The sequence below is a fragment of the Dasypus novemcinctus genome, chromosome 4, assembly GCF_030445035.2.
Source record: "Dasypus novemcinctus isolate mDasNov1 chromosome 4, mDasNov1.1.hap2, whole genome shotgun sequence".
NCBI classification, from domain to species: Eukaryota; Metazoa; Chordata; class Mammalia; order Cingulata; family Dasypodidae; genus Dasypus; species Dasypus novemcinctus.
Genome location: NC_080676.1, coordinates 51,657,822 through 51,676,397, shown reverse-complemented (window position 1 = coordinate 51,676,397; position 18,576 = coordinate 51,657,822). Strand labels below are relative to the sequence as shown.

General features: G+C 41.3%; 1 non-coding gene across 1 annotated transcript; it reads right to left on the bottom strand.

Annotated features, from left to right (window-relative positions):
- Positions 1–5,598: 5,598 nt before the first annotated feature.
- On the bottom strand, positions 5,599–5,701 carry LOC111762592 (U6 spliceosomal RNA). Its single transcript, XR_002795675.1, has one exon. It is a non-coding gene; the product is annotated as a U6 spliceosomal RNA (small nuclear RNA).
- Positions 5,702–18,576: the final 12,875 nt, after the last annotated feature.

Here is an 18,576-nt window from a genome sequence, read left to right as displayed (position 1 = left end):
GTCTCTGTCTTGCATCCCAGTAAGCAAGTCCCAGACCAGCCGGGATTGTTGGTCACTAGTGTCTCCACACCTTGATTTCTGAATCCTTGTTGCTGTTGGTGCCTACCATGGCTCTGCCTTACCTATCCCAGGCCTCCATCTCCTCTGGTTGCTCCTGCTGGCCCTGACCCCCAGCCACCACCTCTGCAGCTCCTCCCTTCTCAAAGGGCTACCAGTGCAAAGTATCGGAAATGGGTTGGCTTTTATAAAGGGGATTTATTGAGGGGTAAAAGCTTACCATTCCAAAGCTGTGAAAAGTCCAAACCAAAGCACCATAAGTGGTGCTTTCTTGCCAAATTCAGCTGACACATGGTGAAGATAGTTGCCAATCTCTGCCAAAATCTCTGCCTTCCCCTCCAAAATCTATCATTTCTCAGAGACCCGGAGCTCACTGTCGGCTATCAAGCACAGGGCTTGTCTCTTCTTGAGCTGCTCCATGGGCTCACCCCCATGAGGGCTTCCTGCTTAAGCAATCCTCTATTCCTCTCTCACATGGTAGGATCAAACATGGCAGCTTCCCTTTTCTCTCAATCTGTGTGTGTCTCTCTCTGTGTCTCCATTTTTATCCAACCCAACAAGAGGACAGAGACAACATCAATCACGCCCCACTGACATAGTCCAATCAAAAGTTCAAAATTGATCTTATGAGGTAATCTAATTAAATCCCCTCACCTGAACTTAATGCAATCAAAGGGTATTTATACCCAATAGATTTATTTCAAAACATAATTTTTCTCTTTTGGGGATTCATAAAATAATCTCAAACTGCCACACCACTCAAGTCTTCCCTCACTGAGCAATGTACCAAGTACCAAACCCAGGTTGCTACTATCTCCCTTCAAAACTTGTCTACCTCCAGTTACTAATTTCTGATAAGATTTACTTACCACAAGGTGTTCATGGTGATGTATTATCCCAAAAGGTCTTCCTTCCTCCCTCCCTTCCTCCCTTTCTTCCTTCCTTCCTTCCATCCTTTATTTTCTTTATTTCTTTATCTCTTTCTTTTAAAAAGGACCCCTAGAGAAGCTAACTTAGGGGTGGCAGACATGGGTGCAGTCCCTTTCTACAACCTATATTCACAGCCGACATCGGTACTCAATTATGGCACTCTTTCCTATTAAGCCCAGATGTGGACTCAAAATCTTGGTCAACACAGTGCTTTGGGTAACCACTTCAAATATAGGAGTTAGAACATAAAATGAAACCCATATGCCATTCCTGCCTTAGGCCAGAAAATACATATATACAATTTTAATGGTGGGAATTTCACCTAACTTTACTTCTGAGAGGCTGGTAAAGGCAGAGTAAACAGTAAATTAAAAACCAGGTGGCTAAGAATCCATTTATGTTACTCTGATCAAATTACTGAGATTTTCCTGGCCTCCGCTTCCTTGTCTGTGAAAAATTAATTCCATTAATTCCATGGCCTCTAGGCTAAGATATTTCTCTCTGAAATGCTATGACTTTAAAGAAAAATAATTTCTTTGGTATCTTCCAGTTCAACAAGGTTGTGGTTTTATGAACTCATATCAGAGTGTTTATTGAGATAGGAGAAATCAAAACTAGCTCTGCTGAGATGAAATGAGATTGTAAATTTGAAAGTATTTTGTTAGTTGTAGTATATTCTTCAAAAGAGAAGGGAAATGATTTATTCTCCAGAGAAACAGAACCTATAGGAGATATATATATATATATATATATATAACAGAAAGAGAGAGAGAGAGGGAGGGAGGGAGAAATTATAGGAACTGACTCAAGCTACCATGAGGACTGGCAAGTCTGAATTCCGTAGGCCAGGTCACAAGTTGGAAACTCAATAAAGGGGACATTGAATTTCTCAGGAAAAGCTGCAAGTTGGGAAGGTCAATGAAGGTGATGATAAATTTCCCAGAAGAAGCTGGTTGGCTGAAGTAGAGATAGAAATTCTTCTTCCTGACTGCTGAAATCATCAAATCCCCCTTTAAAGCCTTCAACTGATTGCATGAGACTTTCCTCACTGCCGAAGGCTATCTCCTTTACTGGTTGTAGGCGTAATCAGTCATGGATGAAACCAACTTACTGATGATTTAAGTCCATGCAACGCTCTCACAGTAACAATCAGGTCAATATTTGCTTGAGCAAACAACTGGACACCCTAGCCTAGCTGAGTTAACACATGAGCTTAACCATCACATCATCTCATCTCCATCCTCTTCCTCATTATAGGCTTGGGGTAGCTTAACCTCTGTTGGGTATGGGGGTTAACAGAAACTCATGAAGATGATCATCCTGTTCCCCATTTGCCTGAACCAATGCAGAGAACAGGTCTTGTCTACTCTGAACCCCAGGAGGTTCAGTGCCTGTCAAACAGCTATTTTTATATGGCCCTATTGGTGTAAGACAAGTTAAAGCTGTAGAATTTTAGATATACCTCCAGACAAATGGAAAACTTGGAAACTAGCAATAGAAAAGCCCACTACAACAAGAACAATAATAAGGACACAGTAATATCATAATAATAACTCCCCTTTCCATGGGACCAGAGCTGTGTGTATGGTGTATCCTAACCTTACATTAATACAGCAAGGTAAGTATTTTTATGCTCGTTTAATTGATGATACAAATGAAATTCATTTAGACTGTCATTGATTGTCTGAAGCATTCTCTGACTCTTTTTACTTTTTCTATTGTTCTTTGTGTTTTTCCCTAGGTATAGAATAAAGGGTTTTCCTATCTTATTAATAAGACCTGCATCTAATTTCAACCAGAAGAAATTAACTCATAACTGCAGAATTTTCCCTCCCTTAGAGACTGAATTTAACAAATACTGAGAAATATGGGGAAGTCTAATTTTCTGGTATTGACATCAGAAAATAGGTTTGAAGGTAAAAGAAGCCAAGCTGTAGGACCTTGGGTTAGTTACTTAACCACTTTAAACTCTATTTACTTATCTCCAAACCTGGAGAAATACCTACATATCACTTTCAATAAGGCTAACTGAATAAGGATAATAATTTATCATGGGGATTCATTATAACTTACCTAAAGCATTGAATCTGATGCCTGTTACATTATGAGTGGTCTGCAAATGGCAGTGGTTATTATTATTACTGTTAATATTCTTACAGCATAACCTCATAAAATTGCCTTGTAAACTATGTGAAGAAAGAAGGCCTAGAATAAGGGGCATGGCTGAAAAGGGTAGCAAAAAAGGTCTATCCAGCCCTCTGGGTACTAGAGATGTATAATTTTGTGAGAAAGGTTGACCATTAGGCTTTCCCTGCCTGTATCAGTATCTCCCAGCAAGCTGATGATCACCATCCCTTCTTCCTTCCAGATGCTGGATGCTGGGAGGGAATGTTCTGGACTGAGAAATCCAAGGAGTGGCCTGTGTTTGATGCACCTGCCCCTGGTATGTTCAGCTCAGAGAGATGGTCCAACTTTTAGGGTACTGACAATTCTGGAGTCTGAACCTGCCAAACTGGTGATGGTCCTGTACCAGCGTGACCCCACCACCTTCCATGTGGCAAGCAGGTCTCCCTCCAGGACAACTCTGCATGATTTCATTTATGTAATGTTCTGGAAATAGATCAGTGTTACCAGGGTCTGGGGGTGGGGTAGTAGGGTAAGCAGGGGAACTTTTGGGGGCAATGGAAATATTCTGTAGTTTAATTTTGATGGAGATTACATGATCAAACACATTTGTCAAAACATCAATCTGCACAAATTAAAAGGGTGAATTTTATTGTATATAAATTATATCCCAGTAAACCTGACTTGTTAAGGAGTGCTAGTAGAGTTTTAGAGTCTAGCATGATAGTGCAAGAATAATAATCTCTCTGTGAAAATTTTCCAAACAGAGCTTTCTTTGAAAGATATACAACTTACATGGAATTAAAAAACTAAAAATCAAATACCTCTCTTAAAGTTTTATTATGTTTACTTTTTCAAATGCAAGCAGTTCTACAAAAGATAGCAATTACAGATACAATGCAATCTCTGTTATTATTTTTTTGTGTTTCCTATGTGTCTATAAATATTTGCTGGCTCAAAAAGAACATTATCTTCCTTAAACCTATTTAACCAGTATACAATATTCATATTAGCTGTCAATCTATAGACCTATTTATTTGAAGTAAAATAAGATTTTGTTCATAAAATAAGCAAGATCTCATATTCATTATTATTCATTGAAGCATTTTACACTTGCAATAATAAATATTAATTTGTATTTTAAATAGAGAATTTCAATATATAAAACATATTTTATATATGCATGTAGAATGTTTACCTGTGTTCCAATGTGCATATTCAGATAGACATGCTCTGTTCCTATTCCTAATCTTATTATGCTGATTTGACATGATCATAACTTTCACAGTCACTCAGTCATTGATCTCACAAGTTCAGTGATGTTATAAATGATGTTGAAGTGGAACATTTGGTTTTTCAGCCTTTTAAGGCCACAGCCAAGGCCAAAGCTAAAGCTAAATAGACAATTTAGCCAAATACTGTTTGGAGGTTGAAGCTAAAATTTAGATCTTCTTTATATGAAATAAACTGAAACAAACTGAACTGAATCACTGCATAAAAAAAACAGAATATACTCCATCTTTTAATTATATGAGCTAGAGCACCAACATTATAAATGCATAGTTCTCATTCACATAAATAAACAAAACTAGTCTGTAAGTTGACATTCTCCAGTAACCACCACTGCAGTGATCTTAAAATTTCGATCTTCTACTCCCCAAAATGCAGCCTCCTGTCATCTAACTGGCCCTTTTCTTGACAGGTTTTTGCAGCTACAGTTCAAAAACTTTTGCAGCTAGAGCCGTGAGGAAGTACCTTTGCTCTTTCCTTTTCCCTGCCTAGAAATTTCTTTGGGACCTCCTGATATTATAATATGCAAGAAATTTTCAGCTAGGCTGCTCTGCCAGCAGGAGTGGCCCCATTCCTGGGCCCGCCCGCAACTTCATGACAAATGCTTTAATAATCTGCCTGTTTGCTGCCTCTCACCCTTCAGTGTTTTGCTCTGAAGATATTCGTTTTTTTAAATCCAGTTGGAAAAAATATCCTGAACAAAGCTACTTTTTCCATGATCCTTTTCACGCCTGCCCATGGGTCAGCATTCAGCAATGCCAATGCCTCAAAGCATAATTATTTGATGAGTTATTTCCTCCCAGACCAGCACAAGCTATTTCCTTCTTTCATAAGGTAAAGTATGTGGACTATTCTATGGTCAAACAAGTAAGGAAATATTACTACATAGCCAATGCACAGCCCAGAACACAAATTCTAACACTGATTAGTAACAATATGAATTTAAGTCAGAAGAGCCAAGAAAATGTATCTTCTTTCTCTACCTTGTATCCCTCATGCACAAATAATACAATGCCAGACAGTTCTATTATTATTTTTTTAACTTTTTATTGTGGTAATATAAATGTAACTCACAATTTCCCATTTTATAACTTTCAAGTGTAAAATACAAGCCAGTGACATTAATTAGGTTGACAATTTCATGCTACCATCACCACCATCCATTACCAAAGGTTCTTCATCACCCTAAGCAGAAACAAAAATATGGAATGCTTCACAAAATTATATGTTATCTCTGCACAGGGGCCATGGTAATCTTCTTTGTGGAGTTCCAGTTTTAGTATACGTGATGCTGAAGCAAAAATCTTCTATTAATATTATTCATTGTTTCCACGCATAGCCACTGTCTTCATGACAGCAACTACCTATGGTGTTGTTGGACAGGGGAATGTACAAAATTATTGCAGCAGGTTATCTACTAAGGACCATCTCCGTGACACTGGGGCTACTTTGAGCACTCATAAAGCTAAGAGAGTGATGAGTAGAAAGAACACTGGACTTGATTACGTTCCATTCTAGTCTTCTCCATCTGGCAGTAAAGCATTGGGCAAGCCACTTACCCCCTCTGAGGCTCAATTTCCTCATTGCAAAGTGGGGAAAGTAATACAAGAAAGTGGTTTGGAAAGTAAAGTGCCAACTAAAGAAGAACTCATAAATAGAACCATAACACGGTTTCCCATTGAGTCTAAAGTTGTGAGTTGCACAGTCCATGGTGTAGTGGTCTAGTGCTAAAAAGAATTGGAATATATCCATCTCTCGCTGTGTTTCACTTGGGGCCTCACAAGAGTAATTTTCCTTTATCTGTGTCTCATGCTTTTAGCTTCACAAATGCCTTTCTTTTTCTTTTTTAAAAGATTTATTTATTTCGCTCCCCTTCCCCCCTACCCCCACCCCGGTTGTCTGTTCTCTGTGTCCATTCACTGTGTCCTCCCTATCCGCTTCTGTTGTCATCAGCGGCACGGGAATCTGTGTTTCCCCTTGTTGCTCTGTCATCTTGTTGTGTCAGCTCTCAGTGTGTGCGGCACCATTCCTGGGCAGGCTGCACTTTCGTTCACACTGGGCAGCTCTCCCTACAGGGCACACTCCCTGTGCGTGGGGCCCCCCTACGCCGGGGACACCCCTGCGTGGCAGGGCACTCCTTGCGCGCATCAGCACTGCGCATGGGCCAGCTCCACACGGGTCAAGGAGGCCCGGGGTTTGAACCGCAGACCTCCCATGTGGTAGACAGACACCCTAACCACTGGGCCAAGTCCACCGCCCCAAATGGCATTTCAAGTCACAACAGCCACAGTCAGAATATGCGCACCTGCTTCTTTAGTTAGTGCTTCTTCTCCAACAGGTATTGAGTTCAAGATTTTGAGGCTTAATGAGAGTTGAGCATTACACTCATTTTCTTTGGGGATAAAGTAGAGGCATCTTTCACATAAAATGGACTCTCTTGATTGGTCCCACTTAGTATAAGGTCCCAATTTACAAGTTTATATCTTATTCTCCTAAATGAGTGTTTAGCCTATATTATAGAGCTGTAACCAATAAAAGATACCTTCGGACCTAGAGAGTGAGTTGTAAGGAGTAAAATTCAAATAGAGAAACTTAGATGATATATGGGAAGTAGAGTAAATTTGGAAACATTGTTCACTGAAGAGAAAAGGTGAAGGAAAGTAACTCAAGCTGAGCAACGGGAAATTTAGATAGTATTCAAAAGGGAAACCAATGACAACATTTGTTGAGTTAATGATTACATTAGGAAAACAGGGGAGTCCTGGAATATAAATTATTAAAACCTTCAGGAATCCATGGAATTCAACTAACAATCCCTCCTTAAAACCTGTTATGGTCAGAATGGGTGGAAGGGTAATGCAGAATAAGAAACACTAGGACAAGGAGGAGGATCTGGGTTCAAGTCCCAGTTCTGCCCACTTACTTTAAATGACCTTTGAGCAACTTACTCAATTTCTTTGGGTCTGCTTTCTGTCTCTGTAAGATGTGAGGTTAGCTTAGATCAAAAGCAGCAGATTGACAATCAGAAGGTTGGTCGCCAAATGAGCCAAAACATAAACACTTTGAAAATATTACACAAGAAGCCACCCTTTTAGATTTTCCTGAAAAATTGGAGCATTCACTAATGTTGGACAAGCCTTTGCACATGGCAGAAATCAGCTGAAGCTGATTATCTGGACCAGGGTGCTCTGGCTCCCCACAGTGGTACCTGGAGTTTCCAAATACATGCCTCTGCACTTACACTGCGCAGCTTCACATTCTCTAAGGACCTGCCTGTGTCCTGGAGCATTTACATCTGTGGTTCTCTGCCTTCCAAATGAGTCTTTGAGACACCATCTTTCTTAAAAGCTCTGCGCCTGGAATGAAAAATCCAGCCCAGTCAACTGTCTTCTTGCTCTTTAATTTCAATCATCCCATTAGTTGGAGAAAAGCACTTAAAGATTTGGATCTAGAAATTGAAACTAAAGTACTGAAGGTCTAAAAAACTCTTTAAAAATAAGCTAACCACCTTCCACCTATCAAATGTTGCTGTGGTGGTGATTTTAGCTTCCTGCTCATCCACTTTGCTTCCTGTTCAACTTGATTTCTGTTTTATAGTCATATTTACATAGATACCCACAGTAATTCATTTCAAAGCATAACATTAAACTGGTTCCTTCAAACCAAACCTGTCAGAAACCTAAAAGGTTCACATAATGAGAATGAGAGCCGGATGCCTAAGATGGAATTCTTGAAGCTTCTTAGACAAACCTGACAAGATATCCCACAAACACTAAATCTTTGTCTTTTAGCTCCTTTTTAACTACTTCCATTACAGAAAGTGTATTTTATTTTGACCAGACTATGCACGAGCATAAGTTTAAAAAATGTTTCCCTTACACTTTTCAATAACCCTGCTTTGAATACAGCCATTTGTTTTGCTGCCATATTTCTTTGAATTGATATGCTTTGTGAGAATTTTAGATTCATCAAAATACCTGTGAGCAAATTTTTTTAGTAGAAATTGTTGGCTAGTTTCTTGACTGTTTTTCAGTTTGAGAGATTTTACCCTATGTTGCCATATCATTTAGATTATGTCTAGGTGATGCCAAAACTCTGGAGGTAAAAAGGGGAGATTCTATAGCCTACACTTTTTTTTGCAAGTCACCAGCTAGTCGTTTCTGCTTATCCAGCTGTGTGGCATCATATAGCTAAAACATCTGGATGATTAGCTAAATTATTCGTTTCCATCAAAGACATTTTGTTCTCCTATAGACAGTATCTGAGCTTTGCACTTGGTATATATTTGTGTGTACATATGTACACGTGTCCCTAAAATTACAGATTTAAACAATTGTTCCAAATACAAAATGCAGGGCCAGACTCTTTTCCCAGCTCCTGCTGGATGAGTCTAACAATCAATGGCTCTTTTCCATCTGTGCCCTGGGAACCCTCATTGTCAGGCAAGGGACCAAAGCTGGGAGGTCAGCCCGGGTAAAGCTGGAGGAAGGGGGCGGGCACTCCCATTCCCTGCAATCCAGAGCCAAGAATGACTGACCTTGAGTGTGCACACAAATTGCTGGTAGATGAGGCAGATGCAGGGGAAGGTGCAGGAGCTGGAAAAAAACACAAAATAATACAAAGCTACTATTTATGGAGCACCTATTATGCACCAGGTCCTAGGCTAAGTATCTTTGCCTGCATTATCTCACTTGACTCTCACAGTAACTCTATTGAGGCAGGAAGTATTACTTTTCACCTCCTTTACAAATAAGGGGACTAGTTAATTAACTAGTTAAGTGGTGATGTTTGTATTTGAAGATGAGTCTGGTTGACTCCGAACAGCACCTCTTACTCATGTAGCGACACTGTCTTTGCTGGGTTGCAGCTGCCCATCCTCCTCACGGTGGCCCGGGTGCATTTTCAAAGCATGGCATGCATAGTCCAGGAGGACAGTCTTGGTGAAGCGCCCCCTGCCAAGATTATCACCTGGAGTGATGGGGACAACCATCCCAGTGCTAATCCAAACCTTCATTACCGATCCTTTGGTTAATTTCCTACAATCTTTGGGCAGAGTTATAGAATAAGAGCCATCCTAGGTTGCCCTGTTTTCACAAACAAGGCACATGTCATTTGAATCACGAAGGAAAGCTCAGTACAACCTGCACTGTAACATTTCAAGCTGTCTTATTTCCTGAATTTTATAACAAGTCCTTATCCCAAATATTCTCTCTCGTATTGTCTATCTTAATTTGGGGTTTATAAAATTAGATTGCCAAACTCCACATGACTTCCCTGCCATCTTGTTATGCTTAAAGCATTTGCATTAAAGATGGCTACAATTGCTTTAAACGCTCGTATAGCACTTTTAATGTATCTCCATTACACCGTATTTAAGAAGGCATTTCTCCCTTCTAAAAAATGCCTGGGTGTTTTGTTCTTGGAATCTGGGCAGGCATGATACATCACGCCATGGTACCAGGAGGCAGACAATAGAAGGAATTGAACACAGAAAACTTCTGAAACCAAACAAGCAAATAATTGTCATTCCAATTATTTCATTATGCCTGACAACAGAATGACACAAAAGACTGAGTGGCTCCCAGAATGATTCAACAATCATAAAAGCCTCAAGACACAAAGAGTATTTCTAAGAGGGAGCAGAATTCGGGTAATATGCAATGTATAGTAAACCTTGTTATTCCAGCCATGGCTCTTCTCTTTTCTCCAGAAATATACGTAATTCACAACAATTCCCACTCCTCCACTGTCTTCTTGTTACTTTATTAAAATGCCAGCTCCTTTTAACCTGGCTAATTCAAAGTCATAGTTTCCAGTTCCTTACATGGCAACTAACAAGATTTTACTTCAACTGTTCTCCCTCTCCTGGGTTCTAAATACCCCCAAATTGGTTTCACAAATGCACGCATGCAGAACAAAAGAAAACCACCACACTAAATGGTACTAACGTGCAGAAAAATGTACCTTGACTATCTTTTCTTTTGCAACATGCAAATTCTCTCTTTCCTTTTAAAATATCCCTTAAGTTTAGATATTAAACTATAACCTGAACACAATCAAAGCGTATACTTTATAGAAAGGAAGGGGAAAGACAGGAAGCCAGAGAAACATTCAATTTTCCACTGGTGATAAACTCCATGAACATCTAATGCTAATGATAACATCTCACAGTAATAAGACAATTTTTTGCCACTGACTACATGCAAAGAACTTTCGACGTGTTATCTAATGGAGTCCTCACAGTAGCTGTGAGTTAAGAATTATCAAAAAAAAAAAATTACCATTTACTGCCTGAGAAAATGAGGCCCAGGAAAGTCCAGCGGCCTGCCCAGGGCCATGCTGTTATTAAGCAGCAGATCTGAACTCAGCCTGAAGAGGAATTTAGGCCCCAATCTGGGGGCAAAGATGCAGCTGTCAAGCCCAGGTGCTGCCCCCCCTTTTCTGCCCTCCCTCCTCCACTTCACCCAGACACATCACCATCAGGCCCCACAGCAAAACGGAAACCTCCCGATTTCCCATCCCATCCTCAATTTCCCCTTCCCCAAAATTATTCCCTTAAGTTATCAGCCACCCCACTAAAAACCCTGAGAAGGATTTGGAAGGAAGAGGCCCTCCCTGAGCCTGCGGTCCTCACAAGGGCCCCAGGCACCGGCTGGCCGGCGCCCAGGAGGTTCACTGCCCCTAGGTCCAGCTGCGCCCGTCTGCTCAGAAACTCTCGATGGCGCCCCCAAAACCCCTTTCCCACCATAACTGTGACCGTGCCCAGAGCTGCAGTACCGCACACCTGGGTTATTACAGCATGCGTGTTGTGATACTTTGGGGGCTTGCCCATCTTCCTTTCCCCAGATCAACGTTCCCAGGCCCCAGCTGCTGATTGTTGACTGCTGAAGGCGCACAGCTGCCCCTTCTCAGGAGAACTGCCCTCTGCCAAACTGGAGCTGCGTCTCTCAAGTTATGCCAGTGGCCGATGCACCCGGTGCAAAGAGCGGGCCCTTTGCCTTAAGGGCAACCTCTCTAAGGTACATTTCTCAACCCAGGGTTCCCCATAGGGCCAGCTCAAGCTAGACTCAAGTGGAGACCACCCTCTCTCAGCTGTCTTCCCAGCCTCCTATTTCCTCCTCCCCCCACTCCTTCTCCTGAGGACACCCCCTCAGGGTACCACCTCAATAAATCACTTTTGCAGGAATCCCCATCTCAAACTCTGCTTCCAGGCACTCAGTGAGCTCACTGCTGCCCCACATCCAGGCTCTTCCCTTCACTCTGTCCCTCCCTCTGTCTCTGAGCTCTCTTGCTTAAAACACAATGTTCAGTAGATTCAAGGTCTGGCACCATCTCGTCCCGTCTAGAAACTCCTCTGCTCTGACCCACTCCAAACTTTTCTATGAAGTGCCGTGAGGCATTCTCCATTACCTTAGAATAATGTTTTTCCTAACTCTAGAAATAGAAAATATTCATAATTTATCATCATTTTCCTGAGCAAGCTATGCCAAAAATTGACTACATTTTGTTCGGCTAATGTAGCTGCATGGTATGTACTAGCAAGGATGAATAAGCCTTGGTTTAGGGAACTTCCTGAGTCACTCTACTGCTTTAATGCATTCAAGAATCGGATTGTCCCTTTCTTTACTACCTCATAAAACTCTCTGACCCAGAACCACTGACCAGGTTAGGTTGTGAGCAAAATTTTGTCATGTAGTCATATCCTGTGTTATTTTGGCCCTGAGACCAGGGTACCCTTCCAATTCTGGAAACGGGTAGGTTGGACATTTCTTTCAGAGGTTCAACTGTAGAGGCACACATGCACACACACCACACACGTGCACAAACACACACACCCATCTGCCCAGCGTAAATGAGTAGCTTCAGCACAGGAAGGGGGTCGTGGTGGCTGACGGGGTGAGGATGGCTTGGACATCTGGAAAATTTTCACCGTAGAGCAGAAGGCTGAAGGCAGTATAGGTCCTATGTAAGTAAGGTTTGAGTATTGCACTGACTTGAAATGAATCGCTTATATGAAGCCCATTTACCAGCTTCTGTCTCTTGCTAGAATAACAACTCATACCCTTGTCATTAAAAGACCCATGGTCTGGCCCAGAGAGGGGAATCAACACTTATTTGAGACGGATCCCAAAATAGCAGATAGGCCATCCTTGCTTTTCAACATTTACTTCCATTGCGCAGTTTCTTCCCATTTGATTTTGAGAGCAGGCACCATCTCACTGTCTCCTCGCTAAAGAGGAAGAGGGCTGACCTGGCATCAGGAAACACCAAAGCTTGTGTGTGATCTTGAGAATATAATTTTCTCTCTCTGGGTCTCATTTCCTTCATCTGTAGAAACAAGGCGTTGAGCCAGGTTGATCCAAGGTCCCGTCCTATTCAAACATCCTATATGGCTTGGTTGGAAGCACAAGAGTGTAGGTTTAAGAACATGGAAACACGTGATGAGCTGGCCCACGCTCAGTGCTGATGCGCGCAAGGAGTGCCGTGCCACGCAGGGGTGTCCCCCACATAGGGGAGCCCCACGCGCAAGGAGTGCGTCCCATAAGGAGCCACCCAGCGTGAAAAAAAGTGCAGCCTGCCCAGGAGAGGCGCCACACACACGGAGAGCTGACACAGCAAGATGATGCAACAAAACACAACACAGATTCTGGGTGCTGCTGACAAGAATACAAGCAGACACAGAACACAAAACAAATGGACACGGAGCACAGACAGTGCCGGGGGGAGGGAAGGAGGGGAGAGAAATAAATAAAAAATTTTAAAAATTTTAAAAAAAGAACATGGAAACAGGGAAGCGGATGTGGCTCCAGTGACTGGGCTTCTGCCCACCATATGGGAAGACCTGGGTTTAATCCCTGGGGACTTCTTGTAAAAAAAAAAAATGTGTCCGCTGAGCCAGCTGAGTGCCCATGTGAGTACCCACATGGCGAGCCAGTGCCCGCACAAGTGAGTCATGCAGCAGGATGATGATGCAACAAAAGAGAGACAAAGGGGAGAGTCAAGGCAAAGCACAGCAGAAACCAGGAACTGAGGTGGCACAAATGACAGGGAACGTCTCTCCACATCAGAGGTTCCCAGGTTCGAATCCTGGTGAATCCTAGAGGAGAAGACAAGTAGAGGAGCCAAGAAAAGACCATGGGAACACAAGGAGGATATAGTTCAAGTGGTTGAGCAACAGCCTCTCACATATGAGGTCCTGGGTTCCATTCCCAGTACCTCCTAAAAACAACAACCAATGAACAAAGAATGAAAAACCCAACTCAGTGGAGCTGATGTAGTTCAGGTTGAGTGCTGGCTTTCCATGTATGAGGTCCTGGGTTTAATCCCTCATCCCAGTACCTCAAAAATTAAAAAAAAAAAGAAGAACACAGGAACAGAGGCAAATTGCCTGAGTTCAAATGTTCAAATCCCAGATTTACCACTTACTGTCTACATCTTTGGGTAAGTTGTTTACTAAACCTCAATTTCATCATTTGTAAAATGGGAATAAAATGAGTACCTCTCTTGCTGGATTGGGATGAGGAGTAAATGATATAATGTTTTGAATGTGTTTAACATTGTGCCTGGTGCATAGCAAATATTCATATAAATGTCAGCTGTTATTATTCATCCTCACTAGCAGACCCCAAAAGGATTTGCCTGCTTGATTAACCCATCAGAAGACATTGAACACCGACTTCAAATATAACACCAACTCAACATTATTGAACGCTGTGGACTAGGCACTATTCTAAGAAATTACATTAATTTCCTCACTTAAACCTCAACAAAATCATACGGGGTTATAATATTTTTTCCCTATTTTAGAGATAAGGAAACTGGGGAACAAAGAGGCTTAGCAACTTGCTCATGGTCACACACAATAAATCTGTAAACATTTAAAAACCAGCTGTTGTCGTTTTCCTTGGTGCAATTATTTCCACCATGGCCGATTTCAAGCTACCAGCACTGGTCACCACCCTGGGAAGACATTAGCAGAACTGGCACTGACAAGTCTGTGAAAACCACACCACATACCCCTGGATACAGCCAGAATCTCATGGATCAAGCACTCAAGTCTAACTCCAGGGCCACTCAGCTTCATCACAGCATGCTCATGCCTTCCCATTCTTGCTGCTCAACCATACTTCAGCATGCAAAGAAAACAATATGTGTACTCCTAAGAAAGCACCTAATTTTACAACTTTTAACTCAATTTTTGTATGCAAGTTTGAATAGACATCCGAGCTACATTATTAATTATGCATCCATTTTCTTTTTATAAGTGAAAAAGAAGAACTGTTTCACTTCAAAAGGATTTAGAACTGATCATTTTCTTTTATCTGCTTCTAGGTGTACCACAGCTAATATTGTAATTTATTCATAATGAGCATAATATTCAAAACATATTTTTTTCTCTTCATTTATGAGTTTAATCTAGTCTTCAACAACGTATAAATTTTCTGGGTGTTTGGTATGTTTTAAAATGTTTGGATTGGACAATTACTATATATGATAAAAATGTATATTGTGCATTCTGTTTTATTGAGTATTGTATGCCAATTAATATTTCTCATTTGAAATTGTTGATTCATTTCTGCTAGCTTATTAATAACACTTTACCAGATGTTTCTAAATCTCTCCATACAATTCCAATTCTTGATCAAGCCTGACATACAGAATTTCATCCTAAGAGTCTTTTCTTTCTAGTCTTAATTTAGAATATGCATTGACTTAGCAATTTTCAAATTTACTATAAGAATACACAAATAAGAAGATTCTGTTTCTAATCCTTTACGGTGGTTAAAATACCATTTTTTGCCCCATAAAGTAGCTATGAGAATGTATTCCAATAGCATGCTGATAGCATGTAAGCGATAAAAATGGAACAATGCATTCCCACAAACCACTAAGAGGTTGTTTCTAGTTCCAAGTCTCTCTGGTGCTTCAGAGTCAGGAGCTGCCATGATGTTCTCAGCTGTCGGGTGGTGGTCAAGGCTTGGGTCTGGGGAAGCACTTCCTAAGCAGTCTCTGTCAGCAGTAAGAAACGCCCAGGCCAGGGCACAGGGCTGCCCTTCTCATCTCTGTCATTCCAGGAAAACAAAAGGCAAAAATGGGATGCAAGTAAAAGTTGACTTTGGCACCTGCCTCTTTGTATTCCCTCAGTACCTCAGAGGCTAGGGCTTTCTTCGGCCTTGGTGAATCTTCTGCCACTAACAATAATAAATAATATTTATTGATTAATTACCATGGCAGCAGTTCTAAAGGCTGAACACATATTAGATCATTCCATCCTAATGCCACCTCTGTGAGTTCGTGTAAGGGAACTGAGGCACAGAGAGGCTAAGTCACTAACCCAGGTACCCACAGTTGACATAGAGCAGGGCTCGCCTGCTTCAGCCTGGTGCCCATGGCAACCGCGATGCGCTGTCATTTGCTGGCAGCCTCTGATGTTAAGTCTCCTAACTTCTTAATACCAGGATGTGGGGATTGGATTACATCTTCCCTAAGTCTGTTCCAGCTTTGGCATTGAGAGTTCCTGGTTCATGCTTTGGTCACATTCCCATCTCTATTAACTTGATGGCACAAACTCTCATTGTAACCATCATTTTTAACACTGCAGCCTTCTGTCACATCCACAGAACACAGAACTAGATTTTTTCCCCTTGGTGAAAATTGCTGAATATTTTTGACAAGGTCTCTGTGACAGTTTGAAGCTTTTTGTAGATTCTAAAATTGATCATATTAGTGGTGCTGATCCATTCCTGTGGCCGTGGGATCTTTGCATTGGATTGGATTCAGTTTGGGGGGAGGTCTTTGATTGGATAGCTTCAGTGAGGCATGACCCAGAGTGGGTCTTGGTCCTCTTGCTGGAGTCCTTTATAAACAGACAGCCGAAAGCAGCAGACACACAGAAAAAAAGTGGCAGAGACAGAAAAACCCCAAGAGGCTGAGAGAGCGGTCCCAGAGGCCAGAGGCCGGAATCAGCAGAGCACAGAGGCATAGAAAGAGGGTGTCAAAAGTCTGAGAGAGAGACCTAGAAGAGAGGAGAGAGACAAACCATATGCCTGATCACCCACAGCTGAACTCAGGAAGAGACCTTCACTTGGAGCCTTGATTTGGGCAAAGCTGCCATTATGCCCTGCCATGCACCTGATCGCGAAGCTGAGCTCAGAGCAAAAGCGTCTTTAGATAGCGTTGCCATTTGCCTGATGGCCCACAGCCATACTTCAGTGAGACAGCATCTCTGCTGATACCATGATTTGGACATTTCCACAGCCTCAGAACAATAAGGTTTTAACCTAATAAATTCCCATTATAAAAGCCAACCCATTTCTGGTATATTGTGCCCAGCAGCTCCTAACAAACTAAGACAGCCTCCTTCTTGTTTTTCAAAAGAGAACAAATTGAAAGAAGGTAATTTTCCTCAGCTTCATTATAGAACTAGGTTACTTCTGGAGACCTGTGTGTCTATTTCTGCCTGAGCTGTTATTTCTCTGGGGCTTCAGAAAAGCCTTGACCTTCCTGAGACTGAATTCTCTTCCAGTGGAAAATGTAGGCAAAAGCACAATTATCAGATTATCTTTTTTTAAAAAGCATTTTTGTACGTGTTGGCTGCTTATTTTTGCCTACTTAACATTGGTTTTCCTATTAATATGTGAATACAGAAAGAACATGTAAAAAGAGTAGTTGCACTGCCTATTTAAAGAAGATAATAATGAAGAAACAAGATTTTTCAGATAATTCACCTTCTCATACAATACTTTATCTTGAAATATGCAGTTAATGGGGTTGAAAACAGAAAGATTTATTTTGGCATACAACAGCTACTTAAAAATGATTACCAAGCTACTTTAGAGACTAATTGCTAATGCTTATTTAACAAATACATAATGCGGGTCTATGGTATTCAAAAAATTGGTTGCTGTGATGTATTCTAGCTGTATATGTTACAAAGCCTACTGAGCTTTTACACTGGGCCAGAAGCAGTACTTAACACTGTACACAGATGATCCATTTAATTCTCACAACAACCTTCTGAGATAAGTCCTACTATTACTCCCATTTTTACAGATGAGGGAACTGAGAAGAGTGAGGAACTTGTCTAGGGCTATGCAGTTGTTAAGGGATTGAGCCAAGATTCAGGACCAGACTACGTGGCCATATAACCCCAAGCTCTTAATCATTGTGCTTTATTATCCACTTATGAAGGGAGAAAAGAAAGATAAATAAGAGGTGCTATTTGTCCTCAAAGAGCTTACTGGTTGATCAGGGAGCTAAGATATATTCAGAAATGATTATATAATGCAAGGCATAGTGTACCCCATCACCCAAGAGAGAAACATTGAATTCTACAAGAGTTCAGAAGAGGAAACAAATAATTCTGACTGGAGGGATCACATCACAGTCAGTTTCATGGAGGAGGTGGCATTTATGCTGAGAGATTGCAACCAAGCGGTTGGAAGAAAGACCATCCCAGCCAGAAGGAAGGATGGACACCAAGGCCCAGAGAAGTAGGAGCCCAGAGAGTGAATCTGTTAGGTTAAATCACAAAGACTTTAGAGGAAGAAATAAATTCAGTCATGACCCCAATGTGTCCCTAGAACTCAAAATAGGTACTCAAAAACTTGTAGAATATATTAATTAATTTGGAAAAGACAAGTAGAGAGCAGACTTTGGAAGCCCTTGAATATCACAGTAAGAGATCTTCTTTTGCAAGCACTGTAAATGTTACTCAGTATAAAACTGTCAAGAGAGGGGCATAATCTGAGCTTTACATTAACTAGGAAGTTAGCCAAAGGATACACTAGCTTGTAGAATGACTTGGAGACAGGAGGCTGATAAAATAATCTGGGCAAGACGGAATTAAGGCCCAGATAAAGATGATAGCCCCTGAGATAGTAAGAAGGTTGCAAAGACTAAGCCCAAGAAAGAACTTCCCCTTCTCTTACAACTCCGCCTTCTCCACCCTGTCCAGAAACGGTAGAAATCTGTCATGTTGATTCAGATTGCCTCAACAGAAGAGGAAAAACAAATATTTAATTAATCGCTGTTACAATTTATCTGTATGATCAACCACTAGTTATTTCCACACATCTGCCTCAAAATTTCTAAATATCCACCCATTTGGCCTTAGTCAAGGACCAAATATCCTAATTCTGGACCAGGATTTTTTGCTTTTTGCTCAGGGTTTTT